We start from the raw sequence: 25,277 nt of genomic DNA, 5'->3' as shown, positions 1-25,277 counted from the left end.
GCTGTCATCTACATGCAGGCCTTCTGCTAATACTTTCTGTAATTCCTCAGGGGTTTCCCAGCCTATAATTAGACTTTCCAGCTGCTGCCCTCAAGGCTGCTGCGGGGAGCTCAGAGAGCTGTGCTGTACAGCAGTCCCTAAAAAGTCCCCTTCAAGACGGTGCTGTTGGAAGAACACGGATTGGAATTCGGCCTGGAGAGCAAGTAGGCATTCTTCCACCGCTTGCTATGAACAGATCTGTTCTCTGAGAGGGGTCTGCTTTAAAATGCACTGAGCCAGCCATGTGGGCAGGGACTTGAGACCAGGCATGAAAAATGGGGAAGTGGGGAACCATACGAGAAACTTCCTGATTCAAAGTTGCAGAGCGCGTCGACACTGAACCCATTGCAACAGCTCCCTTGGCCTTTTACGTAATTCTCCTTTCCAGGCACCATCATCAAGATTAACCAAAACAGCACGGCAAGGAGGAACTAAGAGAAAGCAGGCAAAAATCCCACCCTGTTTCAAAATCCTCAAGGCCAACAGCATTAGAAACGAGAATAATAAGTCAAAAATTAAAGGAAGGAAGCAAGCTTTAAGCTGGAGTAAGTCTTTCAAACAAAAAGCAGCCTGGTTTTTAAGAAAATGAGAACATTTTCAAAACACAGAGCACCATCTACCACCACCCCTCTGATCTGCTCCAATAGTCCTAGGAAACAGAGGGACAGAAGTAGATTTTCCCAACAGAGAAGGACCTGCTGTCCTTGCTGAGGGAGGCCTGTGCCCAGGGTCAGCCTCAAACTCACGGAATCACTGTTTCCCTGACTAGAAAAATGACTATTACGATGGACCGAAACTCAAATGCCCATAAAAAGTCAGATACCCCAAGAGCTGATAACTGATACAGGCAGGGTCCTCAGGGCAGTGAGATGCTTTTCACTAACAAACATTTCGGATGCTACAGATGCCTCTGGTCTGTGGACCGCCCTCAAGAGCCCCAGGCCCAGGGGTGGATTTCACACAATCTACGGATGCTATCCTCCTGGGCGACTGACACCCGGGCACAACTGGGAACTTACCTCACTACCGGCTTCTTCAACTTGAAAGCACAAGATAACAACTAAGACCAAGGGCTCATCCGTGTTGTGGGCTTTTGAAATGCCAAAGACAAAATTAAGTGGATACTTTAAGGAAATATTGAAAGAATGGATGTGAGGACCAGCCCTCCCACCCAACCAAGGACCCCGCTAACTACCTCTGTTCTAGGAAGAAGGCATCTGGAAATTCTTGTTCCACTCACTTTACTGACCGGAAGTCACATGGTCAAGGAAACTCTAGAATGTCCATGCTGGTTCCTGACATGATCAGCTGTTTCCCATGTGAATGTTTCCATAAACTGAGGTTTTTTTCCTTCCAGTCCCAAAAAGGGGCTTTAAAACCATCTTTGATGTAAAGAACTCTCAGTGTTCTTTACAGTCCATGACACCCTAAGCCAGAAATGCTCAACACTGAACTGCCGGGACCCCCTTTCCACAGCATGTGGCTAGACTACTGTCCTGGGTATCGGATCGTGAGAACCTGGGGAACGTAAACACATTTTAAGATTTACCTAACTAATGAGAACCTACTGTACAGCACAGGGAACTCTACTCAGTGCTCTGTGGGGACCTAAATGGGAAGGAAGTCTAAAGAAGAGGGGATATATGTATATGTATAACTGATTCACTTTGCTGTACGGCAGAAACTAACACAATATTGTAAAGCAACTCTACTCCAATAAAAATAAAAAAAAAAAGATTTGCCTAAGCAAAACAATTAATGAGACAGATTTTATTTTTTTAAACTCCGGCGGTCAAAATTCATGCATTTACACTACTACGTATGCCTAAAAGCAGAGATAACCAAGAGCGGATTGTTTTACAAAATCTGCCGATTAGATTAGTTAAAACTCGAGTATGGGCACTTCCCAACTGCCAGTTAGTTATATTCCAAAATGTAACCTGTAAAGTGGTGGTTTCAGTGGTTGCTGAAAGCCCCAAATCCTGTTTTCCACACAGATTACTGGTGTCTTAAATTACAGTGAGGCTTCAAGGACTGCCTATAAAAGTCTGAAGCCAGAACATGCAAGAGAACTATATTTTGGTGGACTCCCAAAGACCCATGGGACTCCTTAAACCCAATGGGGATGAGTCATGGGAGAGGAGGTCTGGGTATTGCTCTTAAGACAAGAAATGTCGCTTTGTCTCTGGTTTATGGCTCCATCACCAAACATTTCAAGCAGACCTCGGCACATACCAGGCACTCAGTATTTGTGGCAGGGTGAATGAATCAATGAGTGAATGAATGAACTGCACCCGCGAGTCTGACAGGGTGAGGGTCTGGCGTGATCCCACAAGAAGAATACCTCAAAGCAGAGCCAAGGAAAGAAAAGAGGAGGGAAAGCCAAGGGTTGCCATCAACTCACACGTTCTTGTAATGGAAACGGCTTAAAAACTGACTATGACTTTTAAACTGAAAAAGTCTCTCTCCCCTCACTGGAGCCCCAGTAGGCCTCCACAGGGGGACACAATGTCAAGTTTTTTGGGTATTTCCCCAGAAATGTTCTAGGCATAATCGAGCACCAATATGGATACAAACTCCTCCCCCTTTAAACAAAACAGAAGCATCTTGTACGCACGACTCTGCACCATGCTTTATCCATCGCCCGCAAGGGGCACAGTCATCACCCCCCTGCCCTCCAGACACTTGCTCCGTTAGGATTCCTGGCCCCAGGCTCCCGCTTTGCCCTTCCTCTCTGACTGCCCTATGGTCTGCAGACACTGGAGAGCTGCAGGGCTCAGTCTTCAGAGCTACGCTCTTCTCCACCTACATTCAGTCTGCGAAGAGCTCAACCATCCTGGGATGCTACCCTGGGATGCTTTTCCCTCCACACCCACGGGCCTCCCTGTGTCCCCTTCAGGCTTTGTTCAAATGCACCTCTTTCCCTGAAGCCTTCCCTGAGTACTGCACTCTCTCAAAAATGCCAACCCGCCCTTCCTGTCTCCTCTCGCCTGCTGTGTTTTGTCCGTAACACTTACCAGACCTCGAATACCCTTTATTAATTTGTTTATTTTCTAGAGTATAACTTGCAGGACAGCAAGAATTTTTATTTGCTTCTTCCCATTTGTGTCTTGGGTTCCCAGAATAATGCCTGGCACTCAATGATAGGCACTCGGTAAATCTTTGTTGAATGACCTAATAAATAAGCAATGTGTTTTGAATACTATTTCTTAACAGTTTTCTTATTAGGTGGAGAAAATGATCTCCACGTATTTAACACTTAACACTGCCTCGTTCCCCCACCCCAGGGATGGTAAGCATTTATGCAATCGGTCCCCTCTGGATGGACCTTTAGGGTGTCTCTATTCTTTCACTACTTAGAAATAATATAAACTTCCTTCTATGTGGACACATTTGCAGCTAAAAAGGAGGATTAGAATGAAAAGATTTGAGCTTTTTCTTTTGGTACAAATATCTCAAAAGGTAACACGAGTAAGCAGAGGCTCGCTCAAGTGTCTGAACCCACTTGTTGGGCAAACGAGCAGGCCATGTTTTTGCTCGGCCAAGATGGCAGCTCAGATGTGGGTCAAGTGACAGCCCACGGAGAATTATCACAATAAAATTATAGGGTTGATCAGAGAGAAAAATTGCAGGGAAGATGACTCACGCCAGGCTTTGAGAGAGGAAAACAGGACTGAAACAACAACAGACCCTCAACAGTTGTTTTTTTTGGTGAAAGCACACAGCACGTTCCTAGCAGAGCCAGTCCATGTGGCAGCGCGGCGTGGCCCGTCCGCAGGGCCAGATGCAGACGGCACGTGTATGTCCTTGGGAAGATGGTGACACAGCCCAGAACTTCCAGTAAAGAGGGGACTGATGATGACGAAACCCTTTCCTCTTCAGCCCTGTTCTCCTCCCCATCTTACATCTCAGTAACTCCTGATATGTCATGTTGTTTCCCCTTGTTTTCCTTTTCAAACATTCTCAGGGAAAACAGTCACTTATAACCAAGAACTGCGATAGAACAAATCTAGTGCCACATACATTTAAGAGCAGAAGGTGGTGCCTCTGAACTGCTGACCGCCTTTGTCAAGAGAAAGTGCCTAAGCCACCAGCTGTGGGTCCCCCCCCCCAACTCGGGGTCCCTAAGGAGGCTCTGCAGAGCACTACGGGGACATCCCCCATCGTCGGAGGATGCCTCTGCAGGTGTCTCCTCGCTGAGTTACTGCTGGACCTCTGCTGCACGTGACTGTGGGATCGTCTTACTTTCAACCTCGAGGTCCACCCGACGCACAGGATGGTCTTTGTTCTTCCTTAGAAAGGATTTACCCTCCTTTCCCTGCACTGAGGTGGATTCAGCTGAGCATCCCTGATTCCCTTCCTCCCGTGGTTAGTTATCCCCCAGCTTCGCTCTTCCGTCTTCAGGGAAACACTGGGAGGGCGAGTATCATTCCTGCACCACGCTCCACAAATGTTACAAATGAGCACAACCCAACCTAAAGTGTCTTCGGGGATCAAAGCCGCAAAGGCGGCTCAGTAATGGGATTGTTTTGCCTTTTGAGGCAAGTCAAGGGTCCTGTCCGTGATCCCCGGCTGCAATACCTACTTCCCAGCTGGGCATCGTGACATGCTAATAATACTATCTAGTAATCGACGATGTTTCAAAGGTGTCAAACCAGAGATGCCCCCAAAAGGAATATGCTTCAAATCAAGGAGAGAGTAATCAAGGCCAAATAAACTAGGTCAGTAGATTTATTCCTGAGTTGAAAAAGTTGGACATGTTACCGAGTCACAGAGTATTAATCAAGGAGAGACAATCAAGCTGCTTGCCTCCTAAAAGGGAGGACGGATCCAGGTCAGGGTGGTAAAGCACTTCCCTGGGAGTTAAATTCTGCTGGTTAGAAGATGCCCAGGTATAATAATATACTTTCCATCAGAATATTGTTTTGTTATTAAGTTTACTGCCCATCAAATAAGAAAAGATAAGTAATAAAGTGTTCTTCCACTTAAAATATCTTCCAGGAATTTAAACCCGATGTTTCCATGATCAAAATGCTATTTAAAAAAAAAATATCTAAAAACTGGTAATGTGAAATCCGATTAATAATAAAATAGGTCAAAACACTTTAAACTAGCTTCTCCCCAACTATGTTACACGGGATGACGTTCTTCTTGACATATATTATTGGGGGGAACAAAATTAGAAAATGCTGCACTGAATAACTTTGATTTTATTTCTCTTCCACGTAACGTCACCCATGCACCCCTCCCCCACCCCAGGGTAAAAAAGTATAAAGCTGGAACTTCCACTCAGGACTTACAGACAGGGGGTAATACCTGCCCAAGAAAGGTATTGCAGGCTTAGAGATAACAGATTGGACTAGACTATAAGCTCCATGTAGGCAGAGATTTTCTCGTTTTGTTTCTTTTGTTTGTTTGTTTGCTATGGTTTTTGTGTTGTTCACTGCTAAGTTGAAAAGTGTCTGGCAAATAATAGGTACTCAAGAAATGTTCCATGAATGGGTGAATGAATGTAGGTGACTAACACAGGTGGCATTCAAAATATTACTGGGATTAACTTAGTCATAAAATATTGAAATACTGGCAACTATTCTCACATTAGCCATAAAAAACCCTTAATCATAATATACAATATTAACAGTTAAAAAATTAACTTGTAGCAAGAATGCAGTTAAACAATCAAACGGGATCTCAGGAGGTTGTTTACAAGTAAAAGAGTTATCTTCGTAGACCAGAAACAGATACTCCTTTCAATGCCAAACAGATGTTTACAGTTACAGTATAATAAAATAATCAATGTATATCTCTAGATATAAATGGTGATCGAGATGAAAGAAGGTATCGGTCATGCAAAGTATACTCAACAGACTACCTTTCAGAGACTGTATACATTTCGTCGTTTTGCACTCTACTTAGTTTCAAAAGTCATCAACCCTCTCATCTCACAGTTTCCCTAGAGTTCAAAGCCTTCCGAGCACACACCTATTCCTTTAGTTTTTGACCCGGGCCTAATTTCAGTGATCTGAAAACATGAATAACTAAAATTGCTCTTAAAACTCATCCCAACTGGGGCCAAATCTTAAACAATGAAACATAACAAAGCAAAGCGACAGATACAAAATAACAGGCAAGTTTTCTATTTGACTACATGCATCATAAATCACGTTATATTTCAATATTGAAAGAGAAGTAATAGTAAGGACCTAGTATCAAAAACATCATAGGTTTAGCAAACAGGGACATACAAAATGAGTAATTCCCATTAAAATCTTTGATAAGGACAGACATAGATATCATATGCAACACACAAGGGCCACAAATGTCATGAAAGCAGTGGTTTCCATACTTTGATTTCACAGACCGGAAACTGACATTATTGGACATGAAACGGTGTCAGACGTAGCTGCGGAACCAAAAGTCATCTGTAATGGTTTCCGAATACAAGCTGCTCAGAAGTGGGTCCCTTCAAGTTCTCCCGTTCCCTCCTCATCCTCCTCTGATTCTGGGCTACCACGCCTCCTCCTTGTGAATTCTCCTTTTTTATTCCTCAAACTATATAAGTTGGGCTTTTGTCAACTGAAACAATAAACCAGCACTCCAAATCGGAAAAGGATTAATACTATAAAACTAATATAAATAAATTATGTATAATCTTGCTGCAAAATAAAATGTAATTTTTCTCTGTTTGAATTTTTAAAATATATCCAGCTTTAAAAAAATTTAATACCTGTTGGTATAAGCTTGATAACCTAACATCTGGAAGAAAGATTGTCCAAGATCATGTCCTTACTACTTTTTTTATTTTAAAACCTTTTGTTAAAAAAAAATTTTTTTTAAAGTATGCACGCATCTTTAGAATGCCCCCCAAATATTTAAATACATATTTTAAATGTGCTTTATATGAAATATGTATATACATATGTATGTGTGTGTACACACACGCAACACACACACATATTGCCCTAAAAATGTTAACTGACTTAATTCTCACAACAAACCTATGATGTGGGCACCATTATTTCCAATTAAGGAACGTGAAGCACAGAGAGGTTAACTTTCCTCTGGTCATGCAGATAGTAACTGGCTGGGCTCTATATTATATATATATGTGTGTGTGTGTGTGTGTGTGTGTATATATATATATATATATATATATATAGTATATATACTCTACATATATATAGTATATATGTATACTATATATAGTATATATATATAAAACTATACTATATATAGTTAATATTGTATATTATGATTATATATAGTATACTATATTATACTGTTAGCAGCTGTTTTCCTACTATCCTTAGCAGATATTAACAAAAAAAGTTTTGGCCAGTTCCATTGGTCATTTGCAGGAAACAAAGCCGCTACCCAAACACCTCAGGGATTCTACTTTGCTAATAACACATGATCTCACCTCTCTTGTTGACATCACACTCTCTTGGCCAAGCAATAATGTCACTTTCTTCGATCTCAACCACTCAGAAAGTTAAAGCCACCTTCCTGTAGCCAAATGGAAGATCCCAGGGGAGGATCACATACCCAGGAAAGAAAGAGCACAATGCCAAGGCCTGGGTCACCCGCCTCTCATTTAGCCAGGGAGCAGGAGGCCAGTACCCACAGCCCCAAATTATCCCAAGAAAGGAGTAAGGAGCAGTTCTCCAAAGCCACGGGGAGGAGGCGTCGGTCAGAAAGAGAGATGCCCACCATGAACGTCGATGGTGTGAGATCAACTGTCCAGCTTTTTTCACTTCTTGACCTTTAAATCATTCATTGTAGGAAACCCAGTTTTAACCCAGATATGCCGTATTTCATTTCATCCCATGTACAGTGATACACAAACATGAGAGCAGCCAAGCAACAGAAGTCACCCGATTCTGTGCCCTTTCCTACATTTGCTCCTTGCTGGGCCCAAGAAGGCCTGACAGCCCTGGGGCCGCCGGCTCTGAGCGGTCAGCGGAAGGTCCAGTCAACCACAGCCACGGGGAGTTTATCCGGGAGGGACACCATGGCCTAGGAAAGCTTTCACAGGGGCCAGCACTGTCCTGGGGACTGGCATTCTGACACCAACTCTGTGAAGTATTAGGAATATTAATAATCATCCTCACAGTAACACAGTGAGGTCAGCGTCACCACGATTCCCATGTTGGATCTGCACTTTGCAGCACATAAACTTCACATGCACCCAGCGAGGCAAGTATTACTAGCCACACTTCATAGGCGAGGAAACTGAGACGAACAGACATGAAGGAACTCGCCTATGACTGCACTGTGAGTAAAAAGTGACTGAGCTGGGATTATCATACAACATAAAAAGGTAATTTACTGCATATCACAATTCTGAGCTAAAACTTCCATGCTGATTATGACACCTAATTATAATCGTAACACATATATGCAAAATACAAATGATTATTATATATTCTTACATATGTAAGAGATAAGAAAAAAATATGAAATAAAGATGGACAAATATCTTCTCAGAACTTAAAGACGTGAGGAGAATGATTTTAGAAGGCATATAGGCCTCCTAACTCTTCTGCTATTAGAGAACACCCAAATTGATATTTACTTTACCATGCAATCCTCCCTTTATCAGACGGCTGGATTAAAATCATAACACTGTCCTCGGCACATCTTCCAAGAAGACACCTTGTAGAGGAGAAATAGTCAATGCACATTTAATGCTTATGAGGACTGTAATGATGTTGGTATTTCTACTGAAACGGTTTTCCACCTCACCCTCTTTCCAGTATCAGATAAAAGAACGCCAAGAAACAAGACTGCTCTGTCAGGTAATCCATTTCACTAGAAAGCCATAAAAACAATTATCTCTGTCATTACGGACTCTTTAAAAGGAGTTTCAGAACATCAAAGTTGCTGATCTGGGCCTGAGACAGAAACCTGACTGCCCACGCTGAGGAATAATGGCTTCAAATTGAGTCCTGGTTGTCATCAGACCTCGTAAAGTCAGAGAAGCCAAAGACAGACGGATCCCAAGAGGTGGGGCACCTGTACATCTTGCTCCGAACTAGCGTGTGGGTCACGCACTGAAGCAGGTCACGAGGAAGGATGATGGGGGGGTTGGGTACAGGCGTCCAACATCCTCAGTTATTAGAGAATATCTAAGTTGCTATCATCTTTACCACTCAATCAACTCCCCTTTATCAACCGACACGTTCAACTCATCACGCAGATCGCAAAGGCTCATCCAAGAACAAGTCACTGCTGACATTGAGAAGAAAGGAACATAAGTGAAAACAAATTTAACAATGACGAGAAACCATTCCATTTCACCTGGACATAGATAAACGCTTCCTGAGTACCTGGAGGTAGATAAAGAGAAATTGCAGGTCTCTACCCTCATGAAGTCTAGACAGAATACTCAGATTTAGAGAAAATTTTCATTTTTTATAAAGAAGTAGAAAAAAGGCAGTCATGAAAACTTTCTTTTAGATAAGAAATTCTTCAAAACCAAGTTATAAATGATTTTGCCAATAGGACAACACGACTATCTATCCTTATATGTCAGAGTCATTATCTACGGCGGTCCAAGTGGAAATTTATCATTCATTTTTCTTTAATTAGGATGCACACCTAATCAAAACCTCTCTTATCTACTTGATGTTTAACTAAAGAGCTCAGAAAACCAACCATGCTTTGATTTTTCCCAGCACTGAATACAAAGACTGAAAATGAGAGGTGTGCAAATTATCTTCCAAATTACAAGAAAATGGAATATTCATTGGTAAGGAAGGAAAAAAAAAACCTGTTTACCTTCGACTGTGCTAAAAATGGAAGGGAAAGAAGGGGGCAGGCCAGATGGCATGTCTGGGAAGATACTGACGATGTGGAAGTGTTAATTCTTGGGGAGGGGAAAAATTACTATACTCTAATGAGCGTAAAGAATTGCAAGTCCAAACTAATTGAAAATGACTGGAACCCAACTGTCACTCTGGGAGGCATGGCTGAACTCACCCATCAGAGCAGGAAGGTCTTGATCTGGTGCACACACCAATTCCCTCACATCCCAGAAAGATCCTTCAGGCCACACAAGTGACCTCTTCTTATCAGGGAGTCTCACTTGTTAAGGTTATATTTACAACTCGACGTTAAATCACTTTTCGCAGAATCATATCCACTAAATGAAATGTTAAAAGTGGACTGAGAATTCTCCTTCATAAGGTCACATCACATTTTAAATGACTCCTTCATTTACTATTTACTGAGCACCTACTACGTGTCTAGCACTGTTCTCAGAGCTGGGGTCCACGGTGAAGAAAACAGATTAAGTCCTGTCCCCATGGAGCTGATATTCTGGTTGGGGGAGGCACACAATAAACATAAATAAGTAAAATACATAGTGCCATGAAGAAACAGCAGCGGGGAAGGGGAACAGTGCTGGGCGGGGTGAGAGGTGGTGGGTGTGTGTGTGCAGAGCAAGCTTTGTAAACCTGCTGGGGAGGACGTCCCAGGCTGAGGGGCAGCAAGGACAGTCGTCCCTTGGTGTCTTGGGGGGGTTGGTTCCAGGACCCCTTCAGATACCAAAATCCACGGTATCAAGTCCACGATGCTCAAGTCCCATAGGTAAAATGGCGTAGTATTTGCTTAACCCCCTGCACACCCTCCCATATACTCTAATAAATCAGCGGTCCCCAACCTTTTTCACACCAGGGACTGGTTTTGTGGGAGACAATTTTTCCACGGACCAGGGTGGGGGGTGGTTTCGGGATGATTCAGAGCATTACATTTATTGTGCCTTTATTTCTATTATTATTACATTATAATATATAATGAAATAATGGTACAACTCACCATAATGCTGACAGGAGGCGGAGCTCAGGCAGTAATGCGATTGATGGGGAGCGGCTGTAAATACAGATGCAGCTTTGCTCGCTCACTCGCCTGACACTTAACCTCCTGCTGTGCTGCCTAGTTCCTAACTGGCCTGCTACCGTGGCCCGGGGTGTTGGGGACCCCTGCTTTAAATCATCTCTAGATTATTCACAATACCTAATACAATGCAAATGATATGTAAATAGTTGTAAATACAATGCAAATGCTATGTAAAAAATTGATGGGGGCAAATTCAAGTTTTGCTTTTTTGGAACTTTCTGGAACATTCTAAAAAAATATTTTTCAATCCATGGTTGGCTGAATCCAGGGATGCAGAATGGGAGGACACAGGGCAGCCGGCTGCACCACGTTCTGAGGTGGGAAGCACAACCCTGTTCAAGGCCTGGGGAGGAAGCCACGAACCATGGTTAAAGCATCGGTTTTCACACATAAGAACTACACCGTGGGCTCCTGGAGGTGTCAGCAGACAGGAGACTCCAGCATGTGCTGCATAAACAAAGCAAGCTGCCGAAGGACAGGTACAGGACGCCGTTTAAAGTTGCGTAAACGTGAAAAACAACACCACAAATAATTTAGTGATGCCATAAAGAGAGAGGGGGAAAGGAATAAAGACATTTTATGGTTACGATAAACACCAAATCAGAGGAGTGGCCGATTCTAGGAGGGAGGGAGGTACAACTGTGGAGGAGAGCTTGGGGAGATAAGCCATTTGGGGTAACATTTTATTTCTTAAACTGGATGTTGGAGACATAGGTGGTCATTATATTACCTTTCAACTTTTCGTGTATCAGAAATACTTCGTGCTATTTTTTAAGAGGAATCTTCAACCCTGTCTCAGCATCCTCTGGTCTCTTAGTTAACCAGCCGTGGGTCACCCTGACATGGACCTCTGCATAATGGACAAGGCAGCACCAGTATTTCTGTTCCGCTGTGATTAAGAATACTGTACCACCGGTGGAATCATTTCTGGTACGAGGAAAAAGGGAACAAATTAAGGGAATGAAAAAGCTGTCATCACTTTTCTAGCACTCTGAAACTACACATTAGAACCGTTTAGGGTTTACAGAAAAGGCTGCATAAAAGAAAAAATGGCAAATCTATGTTTAGTGCTTTAAACTGAGCCGCCTGTCACCATTTTAGACACAGCCCCTTATCTACATAGGAGGGAGGTATTTTTAGCAATGTCACCTTTGCTTCTCAATATACTTCTTTGAAAAAATAAAATGCCACGGATAAAAGGACATCATATATTATAGATACATCTGCATTTCACACCTCACCGGCGTGTGGAAAAGCAGCTGTGTATCCAGGGCTTTTCCCTGAGGGATCCCTGGGGGCACTGGCTCCCCCACTTCCTGACTCTCCTCCGCTCCCCGCAGTCTGCTCCATCCTCAGGACCAAAGGAAAGCGAGGAAGCAGAAGAAGCAGGTGCTCCCTGGGGAAATGGGTCCCGCTCTCTAAGCCCCTCGCCTTAGGGGATGAGACCTAAGTGAGACCACCAACATCATGGCAGCTGAACCAAAGTTGTTTCAGGCACAGAGAGGGCCTGGGTGCCCGGGAGCCCTAGGCACTGCTCCTTCCAAAACACGTTTCCAGGTGTGTCCCCCTTCCCTCTTTCCACTCTCTTCCTCTGCACACGCCCTCCTCGCCCTCTCCCGCGCCTCATCTTCCAAGGCTTTAATAGCATCCTACTGTAATGAGTCCGCGTCTTGATCTTGAAGCTGGACCCCTCCGGAACCTCAGACTCCCATGTGAAGGCTCCCGGACATCTCTCCCAGGATGTCCCACAGACCCTGTGGACCTCTGCACCACTGTCACCTACCCAGCACTCTCCCCAGATCCAATCTCACTCCGTAGCCATGTGCGATTTCTGACTAAGCACCCTTTTCCCCTGGGCCTTTGTACCTGCTGGTCAGTTACAGCAAACACCCCTCTCTAGCCCACTCTGGACCCTACAAGGCCCTCCCCTTCTTCTCCACCAGGTGCCAACCTTTGGTCACGTTCAGGTCCCAGGTTAGATCTCACTCCCTCTCCTCCCAGAACCACACCCGAGTACAGGGAGGCGGGCTTCCCCTGGGCTATTTGGAGCCCCGATTCCCTTATCACAGCACTTGTCAGAGCCAAATGACTGCCAAGCGGGCAGTGACTTAGCTCTGTGCCCTGGGGGCCAGCAAGTGGCTGCTGTTCATTTTGCTTCCTGCTCTGTCACCAATACCCGCACGGCGCTGGCACTAAGTCCTCAGAACGGACTTCATCGTCAGGAGAAATAACGAAGGTGCAGAACAGTGGAAGCAGAGCATGAAAGAAGTCAAAGATGTTCCTTCAACTAAATGTCTGCCACCTGAACTCCCTAAAAATACTGCCGATTATTATTGCCCACATCTTATGGCTTGAAAATTGGATTGGATCAATGGAAAATTACCATTGGATCATCATGGTAATTCCACAGGAAGAAAGGGTTGTTCTACACTTTTATATGAGAATTTGTGTCTCTGAGAGGTCCAGTGACTTTTCAGTCCAATCACAAATAAATCCAAGCCTTTCGACATATCTCTCGTGTGAGCCCATGAGAAGGTGAGTTGGGACACAGTCAACTTCTGGGTTCTGACTAACTAGAGCTGCAGTCAGAATTCACAAAAGGGGGCATTTAATGTGGGTTGAGATCAGAGGCAAGTGTAGCTTTCACAATTTGGGAAACCTTCTTTAAGAAAAAGATGGTAACATCTTAAACTTAAGTGCACATTTCATTATTTCCATAGTTAAGTCCACATTTGAGTGGGATGGTCCAAGAAATCAAAGTTAAAGGAGAAGCAAGAGAACGTATATTCTAAGTAAAAATCATATCACAAGAAAGGTAAGGTACAAGAAAGAGGGCTGGTGAGCGTAGAAGCTATCTGTTCCGCAGTTAACACGGGACTGCGGCGAGGTGCTATACGAGGCCCAAAGACATGCAGAGGATTGAAGATGTGGACTGCCTGGTACAGATCGCAATCTAGGGTTGATGTCACACTTGCGAGGAGGGATACAAACGAGAAGGAAGGACTTAATAAAATGTTAAACATCCCCAAATGACAGTATCTGAAGTAGCCCGCTACACCCATCGACACCGTGACCTAGTCCTGCTTCAGAGCATTCATCCCGATCTGAAATCATATTTGTTTATTTGTTGATTGCTGGTCCCCCAGCTTAAAATACAGGGTCCAGGAGAGCCAAAGCTTGGTTAAGTCCTGTTCTTTGCTATAACCCTAGCACCGAGCAAGGTACCAGGTACCTAAGAAGCACTCTGTAAGTATTTGTGGAATAAACAGATAGATGGCTAATGAAAAAAGGAAGAAAGCTTTACAAAGGTTCAAAGTGTCACATGATCAGTCTTTCCAGTTTAGAGCTGGATTTTGGTATATGTTAGTGAATCTTTTCAAATTAATTATTGCTATTGCCAAATGAATATCCTGCCTGGAAAAAAATCGTTAATTTCAACGAAGTCTCGCTCATGGCCAAGCAGCAGATAAGAAACACCAGCAGTAAGCTTTGGGGAGAAGCTGAGTTAAAAGATGGGTTGATTTGTTTTGTTTTGCTTATTTTGTTAGGCTGGGAGACAATGGAACTGGATTCACTTGGAAAAGAGAATTCGGACAGAAGCTGGTCTGAGTGGAGAAGATGTGGATCCATCCTGGGGGCCAGTAAAACAGTCACTGAGGTAGGGAGGGTGGGGGGACGTCCTTCACCTGACCAGCAATACAAGCTCTTCAGGACTAAGATGGCAAGGTCAAGGTCGTTTACAATTCTAGCCAGGAGAAGGGCGAAGGCAGGGAGATCACCAACTTGAAATCCAACCCTTAAATAGGAGCATTTAGAAATAACTGGTATGACGGTAAACCAATAAAGCTGATAACTGTTTCAGAGGAACATTCTGCCGGAAACTGAGTAGAAAAAAAGATTACGAAATCTAGTTTCCTAATATTTGTATATTACATCCTTTACCTTTTACATACATTGTCCTAATGTTAAAACACTCTGAGAGGTGACTCCAAGATGTGTGTCTGAAGGTGACTGGAGAAGGTGCAGTGAGAGGGAGAAAGGTAATGTCTGATGGGGTTTTGATAATTCATCTGACTTACTGGCTCTCTACCGAGACAGGGCCATGCTCTCAGGAAAGCTTCTGAAGACTCTTAGGCTGCAATGCAACTGGAGCTCCAAAGACTGGAAGCTCCCTCTTGAATTCGTCTTTGGATCCTAAGAAATCGATGCAATTTAAGTGTTTTGTTTTGTAGCCCCTATATGAAAGTTAAGAACTTCATAATATCTTGAAAATATCTGTAAGATCCAAAGTACTCGGTATGATTTTGATCAGCAGAATCACATTTACTCATAGATGCATCTCTTCTTCACTGATTTCACTCCATTTTTCTATTATCAATCATAAGGAAAGAAAACTAACCCCAACTGAAGACGTATTAGAGAGCCACATATTTTCACTTAAGATGCTCATTTCATACTCCCAACCTTTATGCTAAATAATTACTATCATCCCTATTTAACAGATAAGAAAACTAACCTTCAATCCTACTTTCTTAACCTTTTAAATTTTACATAATTTCCTGGGGCCACAATAGTGGTAAGTGGGGACTTCCCTGGTGGCGGCGTGGTTAAGAATCCGCCTGCCAGTGCAGGGGACACGGGTTCGATCCCTGGTCCAGGAAGATCCCACATGCCACGGAGCAACTAAGCCTGTGCGCCGCAACTACTGAGCCTGTGCTCTAGAGCCCGCGAGCCACAACTACTGAGCCTGCAAGCTGCAACTACTGAAGCATGCGCGCCTAGAGCCTATGCTCCGCAACAAGAGAAGCCACCGCCGTGAGAAGCCCACGCACCACAACGAGGAGTAGCCCCCACTCACCACAACTAGACAGAGCCTGCACCCAGCAATGAAGACCCAATGCAGCCAAAAATAAATAAGTAAATAAATAAAAACAAAAATAAATCAAAAAAAAAAAAGTGGTAAGTGATGGACCAGCCATAGCGAAACCCAGGCAAGGCTCTTTCCTTGATGCTAAGCGTTCTCTCGACCATTAGTACCATTTATTTACAGTGTATTATCTTTCCAGATGTTTACCAGACACTAGCCAGTAAGCTGGAAAGTCACTGAGATGATTCCTTAAGACAGCGATCTCAGAATGCAGTCCAGGGACCACTGCATCAAAACCCACTGAACTTGTTAGACATACAGGTGCCTGGACCCAACTCCAGATCTACTGAGTGAGAACTGTGGACGGGTCCTTGGACACTGCTTTTTAACAAATTCCCCAGGTGACTCTGTTTCACATGAAAATTTGAAAACCGCTGTGGCTAATTCTCTGAAAACTTCAACTATTGTTATTTGCAGTTTCAAATTTGACAAAATTTTGTATTCTCATTGAGGGTCATCTTTTGGATGATGGAGCTTGTGGTGGAATGTTACAAAATTCCATATTCCCCTTGAGGATTTATCTTTGGAGCCTCGCAATTCCTAACCTAGGTCCCTAGGAACTTGCAAAGCAGGTAAACATTATGAGCTGAAATGGTAGAACATTTATGACACGCCTACTTGGACTCCGCACTGCTCTAGATGTCTCCCAACACAGAAGTTTCCTTTCAACCTTGAGGTTGCACCACCATCACCATTTCATTGCCCAGAGAAATGGAGTAACCTGTCCAAAGTTACACACCTGAAGGTTGACAGACGTTTCAATGTATCTCTTCTAACTCGCTGTATTTCCTTTGTTCTACAACACAGCTCCTCCCCATGAATGACTGCTACCTAGGGTTTAAGAATGAAGGGGAGAAACTTTCCAAATGTCCTGAGCAGACAAATCAGTCAACCTCTATTTTTCCAACTTTATACGCATTCCACTAAGAGTATTCCTCTTAAACTCAAGTCAATAAAAGTCAAAATCTAATAGCACAAAAGAATGGTATCAAGTGGGGGGGGAATAACCCAGGAATTCTCTGTAAGGATATTACCAAAACCTCTCTATATCTCTGTGATGTGAGTAATTCTGCATATGAAAACTGCATAAAAGCTGGCCGCTCTCAAGCCCATCCTGAAGCTCCGAGTCCACGACGGCGGGGGCTAGGAGAATTCCAGGTACCAGGCCCCACAGCATGACCTTCGGTGCATAAAGCTGTCTTCCTCAACTGCATGAACATGGGGAACACAAGACTGGATTTCAGGTAACTAAGGTCCATCCAAACCATGTGCTTTTTAAGAACGTAACACAGCAGCTCAGGTGCCTGGAGAATCTGCATGGAATCTGTGAGGTGAACCTGACCTTTGCTAACCCCCTGCTGCAGAGGAGAAGGGGAGGCTTTGGAACTCAGAACAAGGCCAAAGGAAGCTTAATATTTTCTATCTCTGGGCCAGCGCCCCCATAACTCCTAGTATATCCCAGCCTCTGAAGCGTCTTGACTCTGAGTTCAGGCTGGTTCGGGTTCAGGCTGCGGTGTCTGCGGCCCCGTGGGACGTGCAGGAGGCAGGTGGGAAACGGTGGGCACCAGCCCCCCATGAAGAGCCTCTACACAACAGTTAGAATTAAGAAATTGGGTAATAGATGGCTGAAGGCTGGTTGTTTCAGTTAAAAACTAAATATTTACGCACAACATTGAGATGTACACAATCATCGTTAGTGACTTTAATTTTGCTTTAATGCCCTGTTTCGCCACAGCTCTCTGATGGCTGTGCTGCAGGACAAGGATGAAAAGTGTAGGCAGTGCACAGCAGGAGGAGGAGCGACTGGATGACAAGGCTTCCCATGGTCATCGTCAAGGTAGTGATGCTGTACCAGTACTGCACGGGACCCAAAGAAAATATTTATCTCCCGTTAAAAACAATGATGCACATAAAGATTGGTATAGATGAAAAAGCTCCCCAGAACATACTGTTGCATAAAAAAAGAAAAAGGTTACATATTAGTATTTAAGTCAGAAGTCTACTCATGCCAAATATGTTAACTGTCTACAAATCCGTACTTGTGTCGAACAAAGCTATTGCTATTAACTAGGTACTTGTGATGTACCAGGTACTACGTCCAGTGCTGTGCATGTATTATATATGTAATCCTCATGTCCTTGAGGTTTAGGCACTGCAGCCATTTTGTAAGTGATTAGACTCAAGAAGTCAAGAGACTTGACCCATGTCACAAAGCAATCACATAGGAAGACTGGGAGCCCAACCTAGGTCTGTCTGATTCCAAGACCCACTATAGTCTATTACACACTCAAAGAGGCAGCTTTGGGAGGATTTTTGCCAACATATCTTCAGTAGCTATCTCTAGACAGCAAAATTTCTTCTTCTTGTTTTTCGATATTACTAGAAAATATTTTACAGCGAGTATGCATTATTCTTAACACCTGAAATAACAAAAATGTTTTAATTGGAAGGATAAATAGGAATGAAAATCATTCTATCTTCTGAACATCTCATTTTCCACCCTAAACGGTCCAAAAGTAATATTTAATCTTCAACTAAATATGACCACAAAAAATATATGTAGCGAATTGCCAAAATATCAATCATTGAGAGGAATTAGCATTACAGTCAATTTCTGAAACTTTTTGGATTACTCCATTAACAAAAGACCATCTGTCTCCATACTCCTGTTCTTCCAATACATCCTACATTTATCACCAAGCATCTTTTTTCCGACTCCCCTACTTTCAATGGCTCCCCAGTACCTAGCAAAGCCCAAAATATCCCTTAGTTTCATATCCACAATCAAGCCCCACACTCCTTAGACTCATCTCCTAGTACTCCCCAGGATAAAGGCTACATTCCAGTTAAATGCAGGCGTCTTGACTTCTGGAGTGTTCTATCTGGAATGTCTGCTCAATGACTAATCAAAGTCCAACCATCTTCCAGGGACCAAATTGGAAAAGCCAAAACAGAAAATGAAGACCGCTCAATCGATTTTTCCTACAAAGGGATGCACATAAGAAACATAATTACCAATACATAGAAGGGGCCATGTGAATAAGCACCGAACATTATAAAACATTTTTAAAATTTGCATAGCCAAGTGACAAACCATATTTCATAAAATTCATGACACCATTAATTGTAAGAAATAACATGATATGTAGCACTCTGCGAATTAAGAGGTAACTCATAGGTTGGAATTTTAATTTTCTATTTAGAGAACTCTTCTAGATTTATTTAGATATTCTGTGCATGCATAAAGAAAAGAGAAACAAAACATACTGGCCAAGATATTCAAAATAATTCTTTACAAGGTCAGAATCCAACTCTTTTGAATTGCATGACGACTCAGTTACTGTGGTCTATGTTTTTACACAATATCATCTATGTTTCTTCATGGGTGATGCACTATTTCTTACGAGTGCTCCATTACTGTCTCCAAGATTTTCTTCCAACCAACTGACACCCAATCTCCAATTTTTGATGCGTGTGCCCCATCAACGAATTCTGTTGCCAGCTTTCTCTCTGCCATATGGCTGAGAGCAACTGTAAGACATTTCCCAATTTCAGAGACGTACAAATGTGAAAAAAAATAGGTTTGTTTTAGAAAGGATGAAATGTGGGGCTTGACTAAAACACACAGAAAGTCACTGTTGGAAAATGTAAACACTACATATAAAATGACCAAAGTAGAGAGATCTACAAGAGAAAATAGTTTTTCTCTTTTTAGTTCAACGTCAAGATCAATATCATGGCCCAGCCCTAATTCAGCTTTTGTCTCTTCCCAATCTGATCCCTTTCCTCCTCTTCTGAGTATTTCCCCTCTACTGATGTCCTCCATGACACCAATTAGAGCTGGCAGGAAGGGAAACAGCCCGCCTGCACATCTTCTCTCAAAGATCCCATTCTTTCTTCTCCGGGAACCTGCAGTATTCTCTTCTCGGATCAGACAAAACCTCTAGAATCTGTCTGATTTGAGCTATGGACAGAGCAGCAAACTTGTTATGAAGAGGATGGTGCCATTAAAAATAACAACTGCATACATGCGTCCGATAATTCTCATTTTTAAATAAGTGGGCATGTTTTTTAAGCCTTTTCAAATATTTTTTGTAGTGAAGCGTAAGTCACACATGGCTTCATTTTTTAATTCAATTCCATAAATATTTACTCAATACCCTAAGTGTTGAGACCCATACTGGTCTGGGGATCAAACTCCAAGGGAAATAATTTCCTCCAAACAACAAGCACTCGCTCAATATCAATGGAGAGAAAAATAAGCACACAAGGCAGAGTAAACATCACATCTGTTTTCTAGATTTAATATAAACCTTTCTGCTTTCTTTTTCTTTCTTTTTTTTGTTTTAAGTTGATAAGGAAGGGTTAAAAGAACAGTGTATCAAAATGTCAACCACCTAAAAATTAAGTTGTCAGCTTTTTCTCTGTACTGCAAATTACCAAAGAATTAGGGGTTTGGTGCTAATAGAAGCTTACAACTCTAAAGTGTGCAATTTAACCAATCATTGTAAAGTCTAAAAATGCAGTACCGAAGACATTTCAACCAAGCAAGCTGCAGTTCTGGTACCTAATTTCAACTTCTCTATCTGTGCCACTCTTCCCTTTTTCTTTTTTCCTTCCCTTTGCTTTGGAAATGTGTTTTGGAACAGCGACACGGTTAAGTGAGAAGTGCCCAGAGGTCCCACATACATAATACACTCATGTGAAAAAAGGACAGTCATCCAACCAAGGAGGGGGAGAGAAGACCTCGGGCTGCGGCCATTCTCGGGTCTTCTTTATGCTCACATCACATTCAATGCAGGACTCAAAACACGAAATTTGTTTTACAGCTTCAGAATTTCAGACTTCCTTCTGTAACTGATTCATCACTAACTGGGGTGCAACGTGTCTGTGATCATCTCTGCCCTAGAATTCTCACTTCGGAGAATTCTAAAATGCTAAATTATAAAATAATTTGCAAATAAAGCAAAAACTTAAACAGAAATCAGTTACCCCAAATCACTGCAGATATCTTCTACACTTGTGAAACCTCTCACTTTTCCCGCCCCCCCCCCCATTTTTTCTAATTCCCAACTGCAAGCACATCACTTAAAAATAAATCGGAAAGAATACTGCCTACCCAGAAGAGACTGTATCTTGACAGACAACACATACTTTTCAAAGACAACACCAATAACCTAAACCGAGAATTTAGCAAGATATTTGGGTGCAAAGGAGAGTAAGAAATATACTGACTCTTTGCATCAATATAGACTCGTTACTTAAATATAATTTTTAAGTGGCCCTTTAAAAAAATTACAGTATTTTCCTCAGTAAGAGGAATATTCAATGATTTCTACTACTGCACACACAAAAATACCTCCTCTTCCCTGATCTATGAAATACACTTTCCCATGCAGGCTTGCATGCATGTCTAATTCTCCAAACAATACCTTACGGCGCAGTCCAACTTGAGAAAGGAGAGTCTCATTCATTTACCAGGCAAACTTAAAGCCAGCAAGATGCTTCAGATGGTCTGGTTTTGCCTGCCCCACCCTTGTTTCCTTTGAGCCATCGTGATGTCACAACACCAGGCAGGGTAGTGACTTCACTGCTCCAGCCCCTGCTTCTGAGCGCACAATTCTCTGAAGCCCAGACAAATCAAATGACAGCAGAGCCCTCCAGGAGTGCCTGATGAATTCCCAAGAAACTAGCAGCTACAGAGCCTTTCGAAAGAAAAGAGATGCTGCAGTGGCACCATCAAAGATCTCTCCAAATGAAGTCGTGCCAAAGAGAAATCTGAGTCATGGTTTTCGAGTAAGTCTATATTCCATAATAAAGCTGACATTCAGAGGAAGACTGCGGTTGGATACCTGGAAGAGGCGGGGGAGGAAGGATGACCAGGGTACTTGAGGACTTAAGAAATCTCTCTCCATTATAGTCAAATTCTCATGGAAAAGAAACATGTATTTATTTTTCAGCCTACTCTTGGAGTTCTATTTTACTGGAGAGGACTTGAATTCTAATTCGTGAATTTTAGGGCTTTTTTAAAAAACCACTAACTTAAAAGATAAATATGTTTTACAACATGGACGAGAATACACTGGACAGCATACGCCTGCCATAATCCAACAAACAGTAAATCCAGAAAGGATTCACAAAGCACTGACAGTATCACATCTCCTGGGACATGAAGGGCTGCCCTCTTCTACCTGAGTGGCCCCTGGATGCATCTGACCAACCGATGTTTCAAGACCAATGTCTAGATAAAATAGCATCTGATCAAGTAAAAAAAAATCCCAGATCTATTTGAACACAATTCAAAGTTGGCCCAAGTCCAAGCACTGCGCAAGAATTGACACAAACTGCTTTTAACCTAAGTTGCATTCGTGCACAGGAAATGACTTAAAAATTAAATGTAAACAGTTCCCTGAGACAGACCTTTGACCTCTATCTTCTCAATCCTTCACCTCAAAGGGGTTTACAAATTAAGTGGCTTCTCTTCTCCTTCTTGATAAATCATTCACAAAACATGTCCTGTGTTGCCAAAATTATTTGCCTAAAGTGTATTAGTTCCATAAACTGTATGCAGTAACTGGTGCATCTGGTATTTTGCTTTTCTAAACCACCAGAAAATCATAATGCAAATGAGACTATTTAGTATTCAGCTATTTTATTTTCATCAATGCCTTCTGAAGTTAATAAATTAAAGTCAGCCTTCTCAATGTAGAATTTATTTCCTCTCACAAGGGCTTTGTTACTCCAATTGAAATTTTATAAGTCTGCTACCAAAATTAACATGCATTTTTAAAAAACACTGAGCCAAGATACAAATCACCTCCCATTCCCCAGAGTTCACTCAAGCTTTGATGTGCTGTTTTTTCTTAATAGGACTTTTCTGCTTAATTTTCTGTAATTGGTGCTGCGTTCAGGGCTCCCGGATCATAAATGGATGACCATAAATTATCATTTTTGTTTCCTTGAGACATTAAAGATCAGTGTAAAACTCAAAAAGAACGTTTCCAGCACTGGATTTGATGACTCTACTGCTAGAAAAGTTAATGTTACCAGGAGAAACTCCAACGCACACCTGGCCGCCCCAGAGAGCCTAAAGTGGGCCAAAAAAAGGGACGGGCAGGGTATCTGCAAAAGCAATTCCGCAAGCCTAATGTAAAAAAGCTGAAACCCCAACTTAAACACGTAATGCAAGCGCCGCATCAGCAGGACTGCCTGACCCTCTCAGGATTTCTCAGGCCGGCCTCCACGCGTAATTAATACCACATGTTCTCTTTATCTTTCTATTTGTTCTGCAACAATCTCTCCCCAACTTTAACCCTAGGCTGGAACTGGAGGAGAAACCCCTAGACAACTTTGTATCCGGAAATCTGAAAACCAAAAAGGAGAGAACGCTCCGGCGGCAAAGGACCACAGTGTCAATTTACTAGGTAACCACACCCACCGCATTGCAGAAGCCGTGAACTTGGCGGGGCGGGGGGTGGGGGGGGTGAGATGGCGGGGAGAGTTGGAGAGGAGACGGGAAAGGGGGAGGGAAAGGAGGGCGAGAGACGAGGGGAGATCCCAGAAAGCCGGCCCCCGCGGCAAGGAGCCGGGAAGCACCCGCCAGGAACTGGCTGAGACCCCCCGACTCCCGCGATTCCGAGCCGCGGCCCCCAGCCCCCGGGCTCCCCGCCCCCAGCCGCCGCAGAGCCGCCCGCGCACACGCCTCCCAAGGCAGCGGAGCTTCGGGGGCGCCAGGTGAGCAGCGCCGCCCCCGGCCCCTCGGCCCCGAACCAACCCTTTGGGGCGCTGCCCCCTCCTCCCCGGCCGCCCGGCTGCAGCCCCCGCCGCCGTCCGGGGGCCGCCGCCCCACTTCGGGGAAGCGGACAAGTTACATAAAAGCGGCCAGCCGCTCCCGAGCGGGGATGCTTTGTGCGAGCACACCTTACCGGCACCGCGCCGTGCCCGCCCGCGCCGAGCCTGCAGCCGCCGCGCCCAGGCCCCTCCGCCGGCCGGCCCCCGCCCCGGGCGGCGCCGCAATGTCGCCCCCGCGCCCCGCCCCCACCCTACCCCGAGGGGTAACTCAAAACATGGCGCCCGGGACGGGGGTGGGGGGGGCGAGGAAACTGACAGAGCGGGGGCGTGGGGAGCCAGCCGCCCCTCTCGGCCATGGCTCGGAGTGAGGCCCCCAGGCCGGAGGCCAGGGCTCAGGCTGCGCGCCGGCCCCGCGATGCTGGAGCGCGGCCGGCGGAGCGGGCACGTCCCCGGGCGCGACACGGGGCACCCGGGCTCGGCCCGGCGGGGGTCCCCGCGGGGGTCCGGGCGGGGCGGGCGCCGGGCTCCCGCGGTTCAGGCGGACGAGCGGCGCCGGAGCCACGCGTCCGCCGGGCCGCCCCGCGCCCGCTCACGGCCCGCCCTGCGCACCTCGCGACCCCAAGCCCCCCTCGGATCCCCCCCCAACTCCGCAGGCAGAAAAGTTACCTGGCTTGGGCCGGGGGCCCGGGCGCGCTGCGGCGTAGGGACCGGGCTCGGGCGCGCGTCCTCTGGGCGCTGCGCGGAGGATCGGGCGTGGGGAGGAAGCCGCAGACTCGGGCCGCTCGCCGCGCTCCCCGCCCCCTTTTTCAGGAGCCACGGAGGCTCCGCGGGCTGCGGCGGGGCACACGCCCAGGGACGGCGCCCGGCCAGGCTCGGCCGCGGGGGAGGGGGCGCCGCGGGACTTCAGGACCGTCGCGCCGCGGCTGCCTTCTCCATCGTGGCGCAGAGTCGCGCTCGGGGACGACGCCTCCAGACCGTTGCCAATCGCGTTAGCCTTTGGATTTCCACTGCGATTTCTGCCCGGCTCTCTATCCCTCCCAGACACCCCCGGGAGAGTGGGGGGAGGGTGTTCCTGACCTTCAGGTGAGTTATTTATTGGCTTAGGGACTGCAGGGTTTTTTTTTTTTCTTTTCCCTTTTTGAAAAAAAAAAGAAATCAAATTGGCGGCGTTTTGCACAGGGTGGGTGCCCCAGAAATACTAAATTAATGGAGAAGATCTGAATTAAAGGTTGAGGGAGGAGGTTTCCTGTCTTTGGACAGCCCCCGCCTCCCCACTGTCTCCCCCTTCCCCACCATAAACCTGCAGTTACAGGTGGTCTCCTGAACTTCCCAGCCTAAAGAGAAGTCATTATTGATAACGCTTCCCACTGAAATGGAGGGCGGGGTGGTGCACAGCGACTTGCAGGCAAAAGAAATTATTCCTGATCTCTCACAGAATCTAAGCTCTAACCAAGTAACCAAGGCACATTTATTAAAATGTTAAGGGCCTCTCCATCTACTCCTAGTCACCCTTCCAGGAGCTCCCCGACTCATTTAGGGAGGGGAAAAAATGGATTTACAGAAGTATTGCATTTACTATCCAGTGCCAAAGATGTGCTGCAGAGTTAAATGGCTGTGGCAG

The 25,277-nt window shown here is 44.6% G+C and overlaps 1 protein-coding gene across 3 annotated transcripts in view; it reads right to left on the bottom strand.

Moving 5' to 3' along the window:
- Nucleotides 1-24,579, bottom strand: part of EPB41L3 (erythrocyte membrane protein band 4.1 like 3) — a 140,006-nt gene extending 115,427 nt beyond the window's left edge. For 2 of the 3 annotated variants that reach the window (XM_059895261.1, XM_059895262.1), the window contains exon 1: nucleotides 24,323-24,562. The gene's annotated coding sequence lies outside the window, so the exon portion shown is untranslated. Of the gene's footprint in view, nucleotides 1-24,322 lie in introns of all 3 variants that reach the window. The other variant, XM_059895260.1, reaches the window with a different exon arrangement.
- Nucleotides 24,580-25,277: the final 698 nt, after the last annotated feature.

Source organism: Balaenoptera ricei, chromosome 14, assembly GCF_028023285.1.
Source record: "Balaenoptera ricei isolate mBalRic1 chromosome 14, mBalRic1.hap2, whole genome shotgun sequence".
Classification (NCBI taxonomy): Eukaryota; Metazoa; Chordata; class Mammalia; order Artiodactyla; family Balaenopteridae; genus Balaenoptera; species Balaenoptera ricei.
Note: the sequence above shows the minus strand (reverse complement) of the source record. Positions and strands in the feature narration are given on the sequence as shown.